The sequence below is a fragment of the Lathyrus oleraceus genome, chromosome 5, assembly GCF_024323335.1.
Source record: "Lathyrus oleraceus cultivar Zhongwan6 chromosome 5, CAAS_Psat_ZW6_1.0, whole genome shotgun sequence".
Taxonomy (NCBI): domain Eukaryota; kingdom Viridiplantae; phylum Streptophyta; class Magnoliopsida; order Fabales; family Fabaceae; genus Lathyrus; species Lathyrus oleraceus.
In genome coordinates, this window is record NC_066583.1 from 596,675,039 (window position 1) to 596,692,718 (window position 17,680).

Consider the following 17,680-nt stretch of genomic DNA (forward strand, 5'->3'; position numbering starts at 1 on the left):
AATACACCACATTAGAAGACTCTGAACATTGAAATTCAAAGAGAAACTATTATGTCAACTTTATTAGACTTATAACATCTTAACATTGTGTATATTGTAGAAGTTCTTAAGTCTTAGAGTCTTTCTAAGTTGTATTCTATATACACATATGAGTGTATATCAAGTGTAGTTGTTATCCAAATCTCTTAACATGTTTTTATAGACTCATGAGTCTCTTGTTTTAGTGCTTGAGCATTTGAAGTATTTTGCTTGTGTTCTAGAGCAAGTATGTTTCAGACTTATGTGTTTGAGCAAGGAAGTCTTGACCTTGCGGGCTTAAGAAATGAAGTCTCAAACTTGTGAGTTTGAGAAACGAATTTTTATAATTATGTGTGTAAGAAAAGGAAGTCTCTTGCGTGTGTGCTTGAGCATTTGTAATCAAATTTGGTTATAGTGGAAATCCATTGGAAGTGCAGGGGGACTGGACTACTCTCAGGTTGTGAGAGGAACTAGGATAGCTGCTTGCATATCTTATAGTTTTACTTTACTTACTTATAAACTATATTCTGTTGCTATCATCTATTTACATCCGAGTCAGATTCTGTTTTAGAATCTGATAAAGATTTACAAGAGTTCAGAGTCTGAGTGACTCTTATTCAGACTATGAACTGAAGATTCATACTCTGATTAAGATCAATAAGAAGCAGGAGCTGAAAAAGTTGAATAAAATCTAACAAATCAACCCCTATTCTTTTGTTTTTCTCATCTTCAATTGGCATCGGAGCATGATCTGTGCTACACTTAATAGTGGTGCAGAAACGATCCTGAGAAAAATACATATTCTTTAATGTCGGTGAGTCTAAATTCACTAGGGGTACTCCCTGTGGTGATAATAATGATGATCAAAGTACATATGAAAAGAAAAATTATATTGGTAGACCTCGAACATTCAACGGAGACTCTACAGAATTTGAATGGTGTAAGAGCAAGATGTACACTCACATCATAGGTCTTGATTGAGTTTTGGGATATCTTAGAATATGGCATTGTCATTCAAGTTAATAGTGTTGGTATGATCTATGATAGAAAATCTCTCACAACTTCTCAGAAGAAGATCTATAGAAAACACCCTAAAGTGAGAGGCATTCTTGTAGATGCTTTGCCTTTTTTTGAGTACATAAACATTATTGATAAATCCAATGCCAAAGCTATTTTTAAATCTTTATATGCTACCTATGAAGGAAAATAACAAGTTCAAGAAGTCAAAGCAAATCTTTTGGTTCAGCAATATGAGTTGTTTAGAATGAAAGAAAATGAGAACATTGAAACCATGTTCTAAAGGTTTCAAGCACTTGTGTCTGAGAAGTTCTGAACAAAAGCTACACCATCTCTGATCATGTCAATAAGATTCTTAGGAGTCTTCCTATCAGATATAGACCAAAGGTGACAACTAATCAAGAAGCTAAAGACCTGAATAATATCATTCTTGAAAGTCTGATAAGTAATATCCAAATCCATGAGTTAGAACTCAACGGATATGAAGAACCAATCAAGAAATCAAGGTCCCTGGCTTTGAAATCTATTGAGAAATATTATCAGATATGGGTGAAAAAGAACCACTAATGTTGAAGCCTCTGAAGAAGACTCAGATGGTGATGAAATGGAATTCATCATAAAGAGGTTTCAATGTCTTGACAACAAGAACAAAAATTTCTCTGGCAAAAGATATGGCTTCAAAGTACCAAGCTCCAAAGTTAACATATATGATCAGAAAGGATGCTTCAACTATCAGAAGCTTGGTCATTTATATCTGACTCTCCAGAACTTCAGAAGGACAAAGTCAAGAAGGAAAGCTTTTAGAAGAACAACTTCAGAAGCAAGTTCAAGAAAAGTATCATGGTAACATGGGATGAACTTGATAAAAAAGAAGAAACTGACAAGAATTAAGTAGAAGCCAATCTAACATTTGTGGCTTTAACATTCTCCGTCTCAGAATCAGAAGCTGGTTTTGATTTAAATTCAGAGGATGCAAAAGAGGTATTTTCTAAACACTCTAAATCTTATTTAACTACTTTATGTCAATATCTTATGTATAAACCAGCAGAGAGCCATGTAGCGGTAAATTCATGACCATCAAACTATGGATAAACTTGACGTCAATAAAACTAGAGTCACCACCGCGCTTTTATTATTTCCAGGGGAAAAGGGAAAAGTACGAACAAAACCTAAAGATAAGAAGTTTTCAAATCAAAACTAATAAAATGCTAGAGATTATAGGTAAGGGGGTTGGTTACACAGAGGGAAGGTGTTAGCACCCAATGTGTCCTAGGTACTCCTAGGGAGCCCTTTTTTATGTGTGTGTGTGTGTGTTTTGGTATAAAATGATGTTTGATAAAAATAGAGTGTGGGGATGAGAAAAGAATTCATTGATTATATTTTTGTGTTTGAGAAGACCTTCGGACTTGTGCCTACGTACCAACATAAAAATGAGGGATCAAAACCTCGTAGTTCGTGGTAACAATTTCAAAATGGGTGAATTGCTTTTTTAACAAAATTTTAATTAAAAGGGGGCACAAAGGGCCAAAAATTTGAATGAGGTTGTTAGTTCTTTTTGTCTTTTGAAATTTTAAGTCAATATGATTAGATTTATATACAAGTTTGATTTAAGAAAAAGGTTTGAAAATTCATTGGCATAAGACCAAAGTTTCTATTCATTTAAACAAAGTCTAAGTTTGAAATCACAATCAAAGAAAGTTTTTGAAAAGGGGAAGAGATTTTGAAATTTAAGAAGTGGGAGGAGATGAAGAGACTATTCTAAGCACAAAATTAAAAGTTAAGAGTTGAAAAGATCTGACCAATGAGATGCAATCCAACAGACAAGAATGTCATATAGAAAACCCACTTTCCCTTTGGACTTTGAATCAAGCAATTATCAACAAGAAATTATCAATATTAGACATCATGAAGGTCAAGGCATCAAATAAAGATGGCCACATCCAAGCAAGCAAATCCCATAGCTAGCAGTCTTCTTTGTCTTCTCATGTATCAGATGAAATACTCCTTGAATCAACTCAGGATAAAGAATTAGATACAAGATCAAAATAAGAATTTGCATCAAGACAATGCAACAAATGAGTTCAAATAAATCCCAAAACTTGCATCAGATGAAGGCTCAGTTCATAATAACTTGGTCTCATAATGTTGGCATTGGCCAAGTCCTTTTTGCATAGGGAATGCTACCTAATCCTAAGTCCAAAAGTTCATATCAGGATCAACAGTCCACCAAACATTTTTTTAGGGTTTTTGTTGTTTATTAAGTATTTTAAGGTCCTAAGACCACAAATAAAATCAAAATACACAAACAAATATATATAATCACAAGACATGTCTCAAATGAGCAAAGTGAAAATGACATAAACATAAACAAATTAAATGAAATGTAAATGACAATGAATGATAAATGACTAGAAATTAAATTGCATAAAGTAAGTGACTTGAAAGTAAAGCAATATTAACAAGAGTTAGTCAAATGTTAGTAAAGGTTAATTGAATGTTATTGGTGTTTTGCTTTTTAATTGATTAGGTCATTCTTTGGAGAACACTCAACCATCTATTCACAAGCATGGATCCTTGAATCAAGACATCTTCCATAGGAAGGAAAAAAGGCCAAGTTTCCATACAATACCATGAAAGATGGGAGACTTACAATCTCACTTACTAAAATGCTATGCCTTTAGGGTCAAATTTAGCTCTATGTTAAGCAGTCGTAATTGGACTTATGTAGAAGTCACAACTATCTGAGGCCAAACAACAAAAATTTAGGTGTTAATGCATGTTAGAGATTTGTTTTGATGAATCAAACTCCTAAAACATACCACACACTAAAAAAGATCAAAAAGGATGGACCTATCTCATCCATACTTGTATTGGTTCATCTGACACAAGGTCATTGATGAACCAATTAGCCTTAGGATATTTGAGATTTCATTGGTCAATGAAAGGAATGGGAAAGAATAGGGATGAAGATGAAGAGGGAGGGGAGGTAGAAAAACACAAATTGGTCATGGGAGGAATTTTATCAAATTAAAATCATTCATTCATTTTGGGAGATGAAATGTACATTTCATCAATCCAATAAATCCAATGATTTTAATCTAAGAAAAGTCAAATCAACTTTGACCAAGGCCCAAACAAATAGTCAAACATCACAAGACCATAAAAATGGCTCAACATAATTTTTACACAATTAATCAATTAAAAATCAAATTAAAAATGCATTAAAATACAATTTAATTTGGTCAAACCTAAAATCTCTTCAAAACACCAAATAAATGGCTAAGAGATTTATCTTAGGTCAAACAAGGTCAAAGGACCTTAGACAAAAAAATTCATGATTTTTGAAAAGTCGAAAGTATTTTTAAACAATTAAAAGTATGTATAAAAACATTTAATTCATGAAAAATATCAAAATTAATCCAAAAAATAATTTTTAATTCAGAAAATGAAAGAGGAAAATATTTAAAGATTTTTGGTGAAAGACCCATATTTTTTGGATTAAAAATGAAATTATTATGAATTAAACAAAATAAATGGATTAAACATAAAATCAGAAATTCAAAAGAAATTCAAAAAAATAAGGGCCATCAGATCTCCCTCATTAATTGAGGTGGCAGATCTGATGGCCATGCGCGCGCTATCCACCAAAGACCTAAGTTAAAGCGCCCCACGCGTGGTAATCATAACTAAGGGCCAAGATTAAAATGTTTGGACCCTATTAGATGGCTTGGGACCTGTCAACGCACCACTGGAACCCTATCTCTGATCATTTTCTCCGGTGATCACCACCGGACTGGTCCAACCTCAACTTCATGAAAAATGAAAAACAAGGACATTATTTCAAAGAGAAAATGCTCAGGAACTCGAATCTGGACTCAATTTTCTCCAATTTCAAGTATATAAAAAGATACAGGTATTTGAATTTTGAGAATCATGAACTGAGTTTCTTCGATTTGACCCCAAAGCAACTCAATCTTGTTGCCTACATTGGTAGGACTCCAGCCAACCAAAAATCACAAAGAATAGTGAAGAATTGAGAGAGAATCGAAGAGATGAAGTTTCTGAAATTTAATCTTCGAGTAGTTTCAATTCAACTTGATCTTGATTTGAATTTGCTTGATTCTTCCTCCTCTTGCTTGTAGTGATCAATTGAGATGAAAATGGCAATGAATTCTTGGAGTTTGAACTTCAAAACAGAAGGTGAAATTCAAACTCAATTTCAATGAAATCCTTAAGAAATTCCATGGTGTGAGGGTCTGAGTTCTCTTGGCAAAGCTTGGGCAAGGTATTGATGTCATTTCTGAAGCCATGAGCTTGTTTAAATAGGCAAGGGAATTGATTTTTGCACCACTTGAAATTTTGCCAAAATTGGAAACCAAGATGCATGGATGCATGGGAAATGATTTGGGCCTAAGGAATGATGCGATCCATCTCCAATTCGTGTGCAATTGATGCGGAATTCATTACATGGAAGCATGCAAAGAGGAATGATCACTTGAATCCAAAACTTGCCAAAACAAATCCCGCAATGGAGCCATGTGCAAGTCCCTCAATTTTGACCCAAATAGGGTGATCTTGGACTTTTTTGAAAGGTGGGATCAAGGGGAAAAACTTTAATGTTGAACACTTTTCCATTTGAAGCTTGTATCATGATGAATTTTAAGGTGGAAGTATGGGAAATCAAATATTTTTGAAAATTTTCTAAGTACCAAGTCAAATGTTCACTTCTTCCACCTTGAATAACTTTTCCTATGGGCTTCAAATGGAAAACTTTCCTTCATAAAAGTTGTATCCCTTTCCAACTTCTTCAATTTAGTCATAAATATGACCTAATTTGGATTTGGCATGAAGGAGTTATGCATTTTAGAAGTTGAGGAAAATCACTTGTTTAATGGTAATGGCCCAAAATGACCTATAATGTTTCCTCTTAGCACATGCATTTTAAAGTTGAATTTGAACTTTTTCCAAACATAAAATTTGGAGAGGACATATTGAATTTAATCATGGAACTTGAATGGCTTTTATCTCATAAACATTGAGCAAGTTATTGTCCTTCGAAGTTGACCTCCTAACTAGGGTTCAGACAAAATGATTTATAATCTTTCACCATAAAAAATGACTTTACAAGAAAAACTAGCTCTTGACTTAAACATGAAAGTTGTTTGGAATGTCATAAATAGTAAAGTTTCTCTTGGAATAATTTTCATATGAAAAACAATGTAGGAGATAGTGTCTAGGGAACCCCAGTTTTGACTAGTTGACTTTCTCTGGTCAACCACCATGAACCAACTTGAAAACTTGACATTATCTTGATCTTTGGGACTCATGGAGGATCATATATGTGTAATATGATGTAATATGAAGTATCCCTTGCTATATTATATCAAATGGTGAAGAAACTTGCTGAGGAAGTCACACAAGATACTCAAATGAAATAGGGCTTCCAAGGCAAACAAGCTTCAAACTATTGGTGATTTATTGATCAAAATGATATGTGAAGACCATGGGGATCCATATATGATGTCTAGAACCAATTTAAACCATCTCTTGATTGATATATATGCATTAAGGGTCTTAAACCCTAGATATGAGCTTGATGGAGCATGGGTGAACACACACACTACCTACAAAAACAACAAACTATACATAGACATATTTTTGGAATTTTGGTTAGTAAACAAAGAAAAATAAAGTATAATCGAATCAAATGTTCATGGTGATCTCTCTCAATGCAAACCCAATAAATGATGGGTAAGGATGATGCCAAGGTGTGATCCCAAAGCCAATACATATGATGAGATAGCATGAGGGATCTTAAGGTCAAAATTGGGGTCTTACAACTGCCCCTATTTAAGGACATTCTAACAGAGGATGTGAAGGTTAAAATCTTCATATCAATTCAGTAGAATATACTTAAATAACAACATATAGAAACAAATTTTGGTCCCTAAGATACCTCATGATGCATATGATATGAATGTTAAAAATAATCTCTATGGGGAAAACATTGCCACAAAGGAAAAAAATCCGGAGAGACTGAAAGTCCGTAGGAGCATAATACATTTCATAAGGAACACTCACTCACTGGAGAGACAGAGACTATGGGGATAAACAGTGGTGCGTATTCCAGGCTACGACTTGAAAACTGCTGGAGACACGAGAGAAATTCCATAAAAATAAATCAATGGAAGGACTCGGTTGGGGATAAAGGAAAAATCTGCAGAAGAGACAGGTAAATTAGAACAAAACTAAAATACTCGAACCAAACAAGGGATCAGCGACTTCACTAAGGAAATTCACACCCAAACTCAACCGGGGAAGAAAGAACTTCAATGTAGGAGTACCAAAAGTATATTATCTATTACTGGTTACTAGGTAGGAAGATAATGTAATATGACAGAGAGACATCCGTTACCGAATAGGGTAAACATATCAAGGATGACTCGCTGAGAAACAGAAGGTGCATTCGTTACCGGTTACTGGGTAAGAAACAACCTGCTGGGGAAATATCAAATAGGATTTACAACTACCGGTTACTGGGTAGAAGACCAAAGAGAGAATATTCGACACCGGTTAAAGTGAACATATCAAGGATAGACTCAGAGGAAGAATATCCATCATCGGTAAGGATGAACATATCAAGGGAAGACTGCCGAGAAAAAATAGGAATTATATCTATCAGTTATTGGATAGAATACCAAAGAGAGAATATTCGTCACCGATTAAAGTGAACATATCAAGGATAGACTCAACGTGGGGGAAGCAGGATTTACAACTACCGGTTATTGGGCAAAAGACCGCAAAGAGGAGGAAATCCATCATTGGTTAAGACGAACATGTCAAGGATGAACTCTCTGGGGATGAAATAGGGATTATAACCACCTTTTTACTGGGTAGAAAACTAAAAAGGAGAATATCCTTCATCGGTTATGATGAACATATCAAGGATAGACTGCCTAGGGAAACGTCAAAACGAATCCGCTGGGGGATAACAAAAGGAAGTAAATTACAATTTATCGGGTATTAGGAAAAAGTAATATACTCAAAAATCGAGAAGAATATTACTAGTTACTGGGTAATAGGTTCTCAAGAGACCAAAAGTATTTATCTAGGTAAGAGCTAGAAAGAAACCGTCAAACAAGGACTCAACCCAAATGAGGATATAACTCAAGGGGAATGGTTCCATCTAGATGATTAACTGGGGAGGAAACTAAAACAATAATCATCCACGAGGAAATAACTTAGTGGGGAATGAGAAAGATTAAACTCTTTCTACTTAAGGGGATGACACTCTACAATTGAAGGAAGACAAACACACCAAACCTGCATGGGGAAATAATATCACCGTAGCAGGGAATCAAAATAATAAAATCAAATGCAAATAACAAATGCATAATGAAATATCTGATGTTGTGTTTTATGTATATATGTATGATTATGATGACAAAACAATCACAAAGGATACAAATATCACAGATCTGAATCACCACTGCAACACTTGGCTAATCTCAATAAGACGGAAACCCCGACTGGAGAAAATATGCTGGGGATGAACGTAAATAACCTAATCCTGGATGGGGAGAGAGGAAAGATCTACTAAGGATCCAAGTTGTCAACTCTATGGGGAATTTTAGGTCAACACTATATCAAATGGGAGACAACCTCGCAGGGGACCAACTCAAACATTGCTCAGGACCAAACACTGCCGGGAATCAGAGATCTTCGATATCTGAAGATGGACTCCTCAGGGGAGTACATGAGATAAAATTCTGCACGGGGTCTAGGCAAATTGTTGAGGATGTAAGCCTGCAACTCAGTTGGGGAAAAAGTTTGCAACAGGGACTGATCACCAACTTAACTCTACTGGGGATATTTGATGAATTGTTTTGGGAAAAATTACCAAACCAACTGTTTGAGGAAAACCAACAAGGCTTCGCGCGTCAAGACTTACATGTTCTCGGATTGTTGTTGATATTCCTTACTGAAATCAATTTCTTTTAAAGTGATTGCTTTCATATTCTTAAGAAAAATGATTTTAATTTATTAATTTTTTTCAAAATTATCATCATAAAAATTCAATTTTATTTAGTTGAAATAAATAAGAGTAAAAATAATTGGATAAAAAGCTCAACTTTATTTAATAGAATGGTAGTCTATAAATGACAAGACTCCATGGATCTTTACAAAAAGTTGAAAATGGTAATTTACATGGAAAAGGGCTACATTGAATACAATGATCACTACTCTTCCTACCGACTCCAACATCCACTGTGCTCCTAGATTTGGTCGAGAATGACGAATCAAAAACGAATGAATTTCTCAAAAACTGTCTCTAATGATCAGGACCAACCGAATGCAGTTACTTTCCATAATCCCTAATTTTTTCCTGGATTGCCCCAAGGTGGGGTACTCAATCTAGCAGGATAAATTTTCTATTTTATGTCTCTAACTTTTGCCTGGATCGCCCTTTCGGGTTTTCAATCCACCGAGTCACTCATTTTTGCCTAAACCGCCCTTTCGGGTTTTCAACTTAGAGAGCTGTTATTTTCTTTTTAGGAGACGTATTTCTTGACTGCATCGACATTCACAGGACGAGTGAACTCTTCACCATCCGTAGTTGTAAGAATCAAAGCACCGCCTGAAAAGACTCTCTTAATAACATATGGGCCTTCATAATTAAGAGTCCATTTTCCCCTAGCATCAGGTTTGAAAGATAGAATCTTCTTGAGCACAAGGTCACCATCTCTGAACAAACGAGGCTTGACCTTCTTATCAAATGCCTTCTTCATTCGCTGCTGATATAACTGACCATGACACATGGAGATTAATCTCTTCTCTTTAATCAAATCCAACTGGTCATATCTGGTCTGACATCATTCATCTTCAGTCAACTTGGCTTCCATTAGCACATACAGTGACAGGATCTCAACCTCTATTGGGAGCACAACTTCCATGCCATAAACAAGAGAGAAAGGGGTTGCCCCTGTTGAAGTGAGGACATATGTACGGTACCCATGCAAAGCAAATGGGCGCATCTCATGCCAGTCCTTGTACGTCACAACCATCTTCTGAATAATCTTCTTAATGTTCTTATTTGCAGCTTCAACAACCCCATTCATCTTAGGTCTGTAGGGAGAAGAATTATGATGTGCAATCTTGAAGTCTTTACAAAGAGCTTCTACCATATTATTGTTCAAGCTTGATCCATTATCAATAATGATCTTACTTGGCACACCATAATGGCATATAAACTGATTCTTGATAAACCTTACAACAACTTGCTTGGTCACATTTGCATACGATACCTCTTCAACCCACTTTGTGAAGTAATCAATAGCCACCAAAATGAAACGATGTTCGTTTGAAGCTTTTGGCTCAATCATGCCAATCATATCAATTCCCCACACGGAGAAGGGCCATGGAGAGGAAATGACATTCAATAGTGTCGGAGGAACATGAATCTTATCTACATAAATTTGACACTTGTGGCATTTCTTCACAAACTTGTAACAGTCAAATTCCATTGTCAGTCAATTATAACCTGCTCTCAACATCTTCTTTGCCATAGCATGTTCATTTTAATGAGTACCAAAGGATCCTTCATGGACTTCAGTCATCAATAAGTCTGCTTCATATCTATCCACGCATCTGAGCAAAACCATATCAAAATCTCTCTTGTAAAACACATCACCATTCAGGTAGAAGTTGCCAGGTAATCTTCTCAAAGTCTTCTTATCTTTCAAAGATGCCCCATACGGGTAAATTTGACTTTGGAGGAAACATTTGATATCAAAATACCAAGGCTTTTCATCTCTAACTTCTTCAACAGCGAAAACATGAGTTGGCCTATCAAGACGCATCACAGTCAAATTGGGAATTTTATTCCAAAATTTCACCACAATCATGGAAGCCAACATAGCAAGAGCATCTGCCATCCGGATTTCATCTCGAGGGATATGATGAAACTTAACCTTTGTAAAGAAAGTTGAAATCATCCTCGCATAGGCTCTATATGGTATCAAACCGGGTTGATTCGTCTCTTATTCACCTTTGATCTGATTCACAACCAAAGCTAAATCTCCATAGACGTCAAGATATTTTATTCTAAGATCAATGGCTTCTTCAAGACCCATAATGCAAGCTTCATACTTAGCCATATTGTTTGTACATTCGAAAGTCAATCTAGCTGTAAACGGAAAATGAGTGCCTTGAGGAGTAATAATCACTGCCCAAATGCTATTACCATACGAATTAACAGCTCCATCAAATACTATGCGCCAACGAGAACCAGGTTCTGGCCCTTCTTAAAGCAATGGTTCATCATAATCTTTCATTTTCTAGTACAAAATATCTTTATCAGGAAAATCATATTACACAGACTAATAATCTTCAATCGGTTGGTGAGCCAAATGGTCAGCCAAGATACTACCTTTGATAGCTTTTTGAGGTATCATACTCGGATAAGAACATCTGCCAACGGGCAATTCTCCCAGTTAAAGCAGGATTCTCAAAAATGTACTTGATTGGATCCATTTTGGACATCAACCAAGTAGTATGATTCAACATATATTGGCGCAGACGCTTAGCAGCCCAAGCCAATGCGCAACAAGTCTTTTCAAGCATAGAATGCCGAGTCTCAAAATCGGTGAATTTCTTACTGAGGTAGTAAATTGCATATTCTTTCTTTCCGAATTCATCTTACTGACCAAGAACACACCCCATACTCTTATCAAGCACAATCAAATACATGATCAAAGGTCTTCCTTCAACAGGCGGAGACAGAATCGGAGGCTCAAGAAGATACTCTTTGATACTGTCAAAAGCTTTCTGGAAATCTTCGGTCAAATCACAAGACTGATCTTTCCGAAGAAGCTTGAAAATAGGTGCACATGTGGCAGTCATATGCGGTATAAATCTTGAGATATAATTTAAGCGGCCGAGAAAACCTCTGACTTGCTTCACAATTTTAGGTGCAGGCATCTCTTGTATTGCTTCTACTTTGGCAGGATCAACTTTAATACCCTTCTCACTTACAATAAAGCCTAATAACTTACCAGAATAAACACCAAAAGTACACTTATTGGGATTCAAGCGGAGTTTGTATTTCCTCAAACGTTGGAATAACTTCAACAAATGCTCAACATGTTCTTCTTCATTACTTGATTTGGCAATCATATCATCAATATAAACTTCAATCTCTGTATGCATCATATCATGAAAAAGAGTAGTCATAGCTCTCTGGTATGTTGCACTATCATTCTTTACACCGAAAGGCATCACTCTATAACATAATGTTCCCCAGAGTGTAATGAATATGGTTTTCTCCATATCTTCGGGTGCCATTTTGATCTGATTATAACTGGAAAATAAATAAAAAGACTTTGAATTTAGTTGTATTTTCCACCAACATGTCAATTTGTGGAAGAAGGAAGTCATCTTTTGGACTAGCTTTGTTCAAATCCCTATAATCAACATACATATGAACTTTTCCATCCTTCTTCGGAACAGGCACAATGTTGGCCACCCACTACGGATATTCGAAGGTAACAAGAAAACCATCATCAATATGTTTCTGCACTTCCTCTTTGATCTTAACTGTCATATCAGGATGAGTTCTTCTCAACTCCTGCTTGACCGACAGGCTTTCTGGCTTCAACAGTAATATATGCTCCACAATTTTAGGATCTGTACCAGGCATGTCTTGATAGAACCAAGCAAACACATCATAATACTCTCGAAGAAGATCAATTAACCCCATTTTAGCCTCTGGACACAGTTGAGACCCAATCTTGACTTCCTTCACATCATTTTCGGAACCCAAGTTGACTAATTCAATATGCTCTTCAAACAGCTGAATGAATTTTTATTCGTGCTCAAATAAACGAGATACTTCATTAGATACTTCTTCATCATCAGTTTCTTCCTCAGCCTTAAACACAGGGAAATCAAAGTTCGGAGAGGGAGTAGGATCATTGTATTCAATGGGTTTGAGAACCAACTTGCATAATGATTTGATATTCTGATTTTAGAGAAGTGGATTGTGACCAAATATTATGCAGATGGAATATTATTATTTATGTTTTTTTGCGACTAACATTTTCAGAAAAGAAAAAAGTAAAAACAAAACATCATAGATGTGGATGAATAAAATTGTATTTTATTGATGATAATAGAAATGCTCAACAATGTTCACTTCTCCCTTAGGCATAGGAGAAGGATTTTTCTTCAAAATGAAAAACAAATTACTTAGATCGGTGAACAACAATAGGAACATTAATACCAACCCAATTGTTGCAAGTATGGCCATGCGTCACAAAGTTGGCGCAAGCTTCGTCTTCATCATCACTGTCCTCAACCACAGCAGTTGAGTGTCGATCATTCCTCTGAATGAACCCTCCACTGCGGAAACTCGGTTGTATATCTTCAGTTCTGACATTAAACGACCCTGGTTGAAATCCCAATCCGACCCTATTCTTGTTCTCAGAAATCTCTATCTTTCGGCCCCACTGATCAATGCTGCTAGCCTCAATAGCCTCTTGTGCATCCTTCAAAGAAGGCATGGGTGCCCTAGTTTTCTTTACTTCATCAGCAATATACAAGGCTTGGAACGGAGTTCCAACCTTCTCCTCAGCTTTAATGTAAGAAAAGGATGACAGATGGCTCACTAATAGCGCCTTTTCTCCACCAACAACGACAAGCTTGCCGTTCTTCACAAATTTAAGCTTCTGGTGTATAGTAGACGTTACTGCTTCAGCTTCATGAATCCATGGCCTTCTCAACAAGTAACTGTAAGACCCCAATTTTGACCCTAAGATCTCTAATGGCATCATAACATTGCATTTGCATTGCCTCAAGGATCTTTAGCATCTTGGTTCCCTTTGCCTTTGGGTGGGACTCCTTGTGATTGGTTTGAGATCACCAAGCATGCTTGAATTATACATCATTGTTTCTCTTACTTTTGTTTACTAACCAAAAGCACAAAAATGTGTCACTAACATCTTTTGTTTGAAGCTTGAGTATCATCCAAGACACTTTGTGGGTTCTATTTAGATGATCAGTCAACACAAGGGAATGGCTTGAGATACTTCCAACAGGTTCAAATGGGGTCTATTCGTCAGTCAAAACGTTAATGTTGAAGGAGCAAAAGTTTGTTCATGAGCTGTCATGCTCGCTAGGCGAGCAGAATGGGTCACCTAGCGAGTCCCAAGAAAAGCCACCAGAATCACCTACGCTCAGAGGAATTTCTTGAACTGTCATGCTCGCTAGGCGAAGCCCACGTGTTTAAAAATAAAATAAATAAATAAATAAATAAATAAATAAAATATAACAGAAAATTTTTGGACTTGGGCCTCTCTCATTTGAGCCCACAGGTCCACAAAAATCAGGTTATAAATTCAGAGTTTCAATGAAACAAACTTTCATTCTATTCCTATTACCCTGGCTGGAAAAAGATAGTGAGAGAAGAGCTAACAGAGTTCAGAGCAGCCTCCAGAGACTGAAAGGAACTCATCTGCAAAGAGCCAATCCCATCTCATATAAATCCTCAGATTGCTTTGGAAACTCAATCGGGCAATTCAATTTCATTCGATCTCTCCAGTCAGGTTTGCCTTATTCCTATTACTTTATGCTTTTAATTTGAATGCTCTGAATGTATGAGGTATTATGGGTGAATTTGATATCCTTTTGATGCATGTGTTTGACAAGAGGTTTAGGCCTCCTACCGTTGTTTGCTTTTTGTGAGCTTTTTGTGAATTTTAATGGCATGATTCATGTGGTTACATTTTGATTTGGGGGCAACTCTTGATTACCCTATCTTGTTTCTCTAACCTGTTTGTTGAGTTTTGTTTTGTGAGGGCTCATATGACTCTTCCAGAGATGGCTTGCCTGGTGTTCCACTTTATTTGTGGGGTACCACCTGGAGGTCTATTCCGATTACCTGTACTGACTCGCTTTCTTTGATGGTGTTTAGCTTGGAAGAGTCTTTGGGTTTCTTATTTATCTAATTACTGTTACTTCGGATCTTTATCCGTACGGTAGATCTCTCGATCCCTTTTCTTTTCCTGCATGTTACCGATTTCTTAGGTTTCGTATAGCCTCTCGTGGCATGTCATTTAAGGTAGCGCGGTTCCTTCATCTAGGACTGCCTTTTTGCATGAGCATCCCTAAACACCCCAAAATCATTGATTTTTCTTCTCCTAAGAACACGTTATCTCCTTCTACTACAGGCGAGTAAGTCTCCAAAGGTCAAGCATCCGGTAGATTGCGTAGTAACGTCGTTCACCCCCAAAACACAACCCTTACCCCGTAGTTAGTCGAACTACGTTTTGCTCTGATTCTCATTCCAGATGAGATACGTAGGCATAAGATGCGATGTCTTACCGAGCACACTCCTCTTTAACCCATAGGTAGCCGAGCTACGAAGACTCTAATTCTCAGATTCAGATGAGATACGTATGCAGTGGATGCGACGTCCGTGCGAGTCATTTTCTTTTGACCCTTCTTTTAGTAAGTAGTACATTAGATAAACATACACGCTTTTCTCATCCCTTCAATCATGTTTGCACAAATAAATTTTCAAAAAAAAAAACAACAACCTTTACAACAAATGTGAAAAGGGCTCCCTAGGAGTACCTAGGATGCTTTGGGTGCCTAACACCTTCCCATTGCATAACCAACCCCCTTACCCAGATCTCTGACATTTTTACTAGTTTTTGATTCGATAAAACTTTTAGGTTTTTGTTCGCTTTCTAACCATTCCTTTGGATAAATAGAAGTGCGGTGGCGACTCGAATTGTATGATTTACCTTGGATTTAGTCAATATCTCTAATGGTAACGAATACCCCGCTACAGAAAAGTGGTGACTCTGTTGGGGAATCATACCTTTGCCTAGTGGGTTTTGCCGACTTTTCATGCTTGTTGTATTGTATATTTGTTTTGTGACATATTTTTGTGCAATTTGGGATTACTGTATTATATGTAATGATTGAATTTCTTGATATTAATTCCTTGTATGCTTGGTGATCTTTGTGAGATGAGTTCTATACCCGGACTCGAGTGCACTTAGGATAGGAGAATGGCATAGTCTTGTCGACTTGTGTGGAGTTATTCCTTAGCAAGTTGACTTGCAAGTCCATTCACTTGGTGGAGGTTATGTTGGGATCAATAATGTCACACAAGTGAGTTGTGGTTAGACATTTCTCTTTCCAATATAGACCTTAGAAGCCAAGGACCTTAGTTTACCAAACCCATCTTGGCCTATTCTTAGGATGTAGTGCGGAAGTCGTTCAAGTGTAAGAGTTGATACGATTGTTACGCGATACTACACTCATAAGAGTCTCTCTTGAGAATATTTTTGGAATACGAGTAGTCGTTTCTCCGATAATATCCGAAAGAGGGGATGATGACTATGGGAACCTCTTGTAGAACATGTTTGGCAGGTTTAAACCCTAGTACACTCCCTTTAGGGTGGTTCTTAACCTAAACTCCATGCTCGTGACTTGCAACAAACCCTTAATTCATGGTTGATCCGTTCATGAATCCTTAATATCAATGGAACTTGGGTGTTGATAAGGTGTAAACCATAATCCACCAAAATGGATGATTGATATTAAGGATAACATGATCCATCCCATGACCTTTGTTTGGTGTGCTTTGCTTGATCCTTGAGTGTGATTGTTGCATTCATGCATTCATGCACCCATTTGCATCCATATCATCAATAAATAAGAACATTTTTAAGGAACTTAAGGGGTTTATTCGCAAAATTTTCAGACATGGAAAGACAAAGAAGGAATACAAAGAAGTACAGCTTCAGGCAACCAGATTTGAAAGAGTTAAGGAATCTGACATCCTATGTATTAGATCCTTTGGGTTTTAAGGCTCGTTTTGGGAAGCTTCTTCCTCTTCTGACTACTCAGGTGGATGAAGGATTGGTGAGTGTATTGGTGCAGTTTTAAGATCCCTTGTACCGTTGCTTCACATTTCCGGATTTCCAGCTTTTGCCTACCCTTGAGGAGTATGCTTATCTTATGGGTATACCTGTTCTGGATCAGTTGCCGTTCAGTGGCTTGGAGAGTATTCCTACTTCTCAAGAGATAGCTGACATGTTACACATAGTTGAATCTCTGGTTGGTGCTCATATGACTACCAAAGGTGGAATTCAAGGTCTCCCTTCTGAGTTCCTCATTGCTCAAGCTACTATATATGGGAAGGCCATGAGTGAGGATGCCTTTGAAGCCATATTTGTACTTCTCATCTATGGATTAGTATTGTTCCCCAACATCGACAAGTTTGTGGATGTGAACGCTATTAGGATCTTCTCTACTCTTAATCCCGTTCCGACTCTGTTGGGCGATACCTACTTCTCTTTGCATATGAGGAATGCAAAGGGTGGTGGCGCCATTGTGTGTTGTTTGCCTCTGTTGTATAAGTGGTTTATTTCTCACTTACCTCAGACGGTCGCTTTCAAGGAGAACAAGGAATGTCTACGGTGGTCCACGAGACTTATGTCTCTCACTAATGATGATATCTCTTGGTATAACCATGTGTATGATGGTGTGCGGATTATTGACTCTTGTGGCGAATTCTCCAATGTACCTCTTCTTGGTACATGTGGTGGGATTAACTACAATCCTGTTTTGGCAC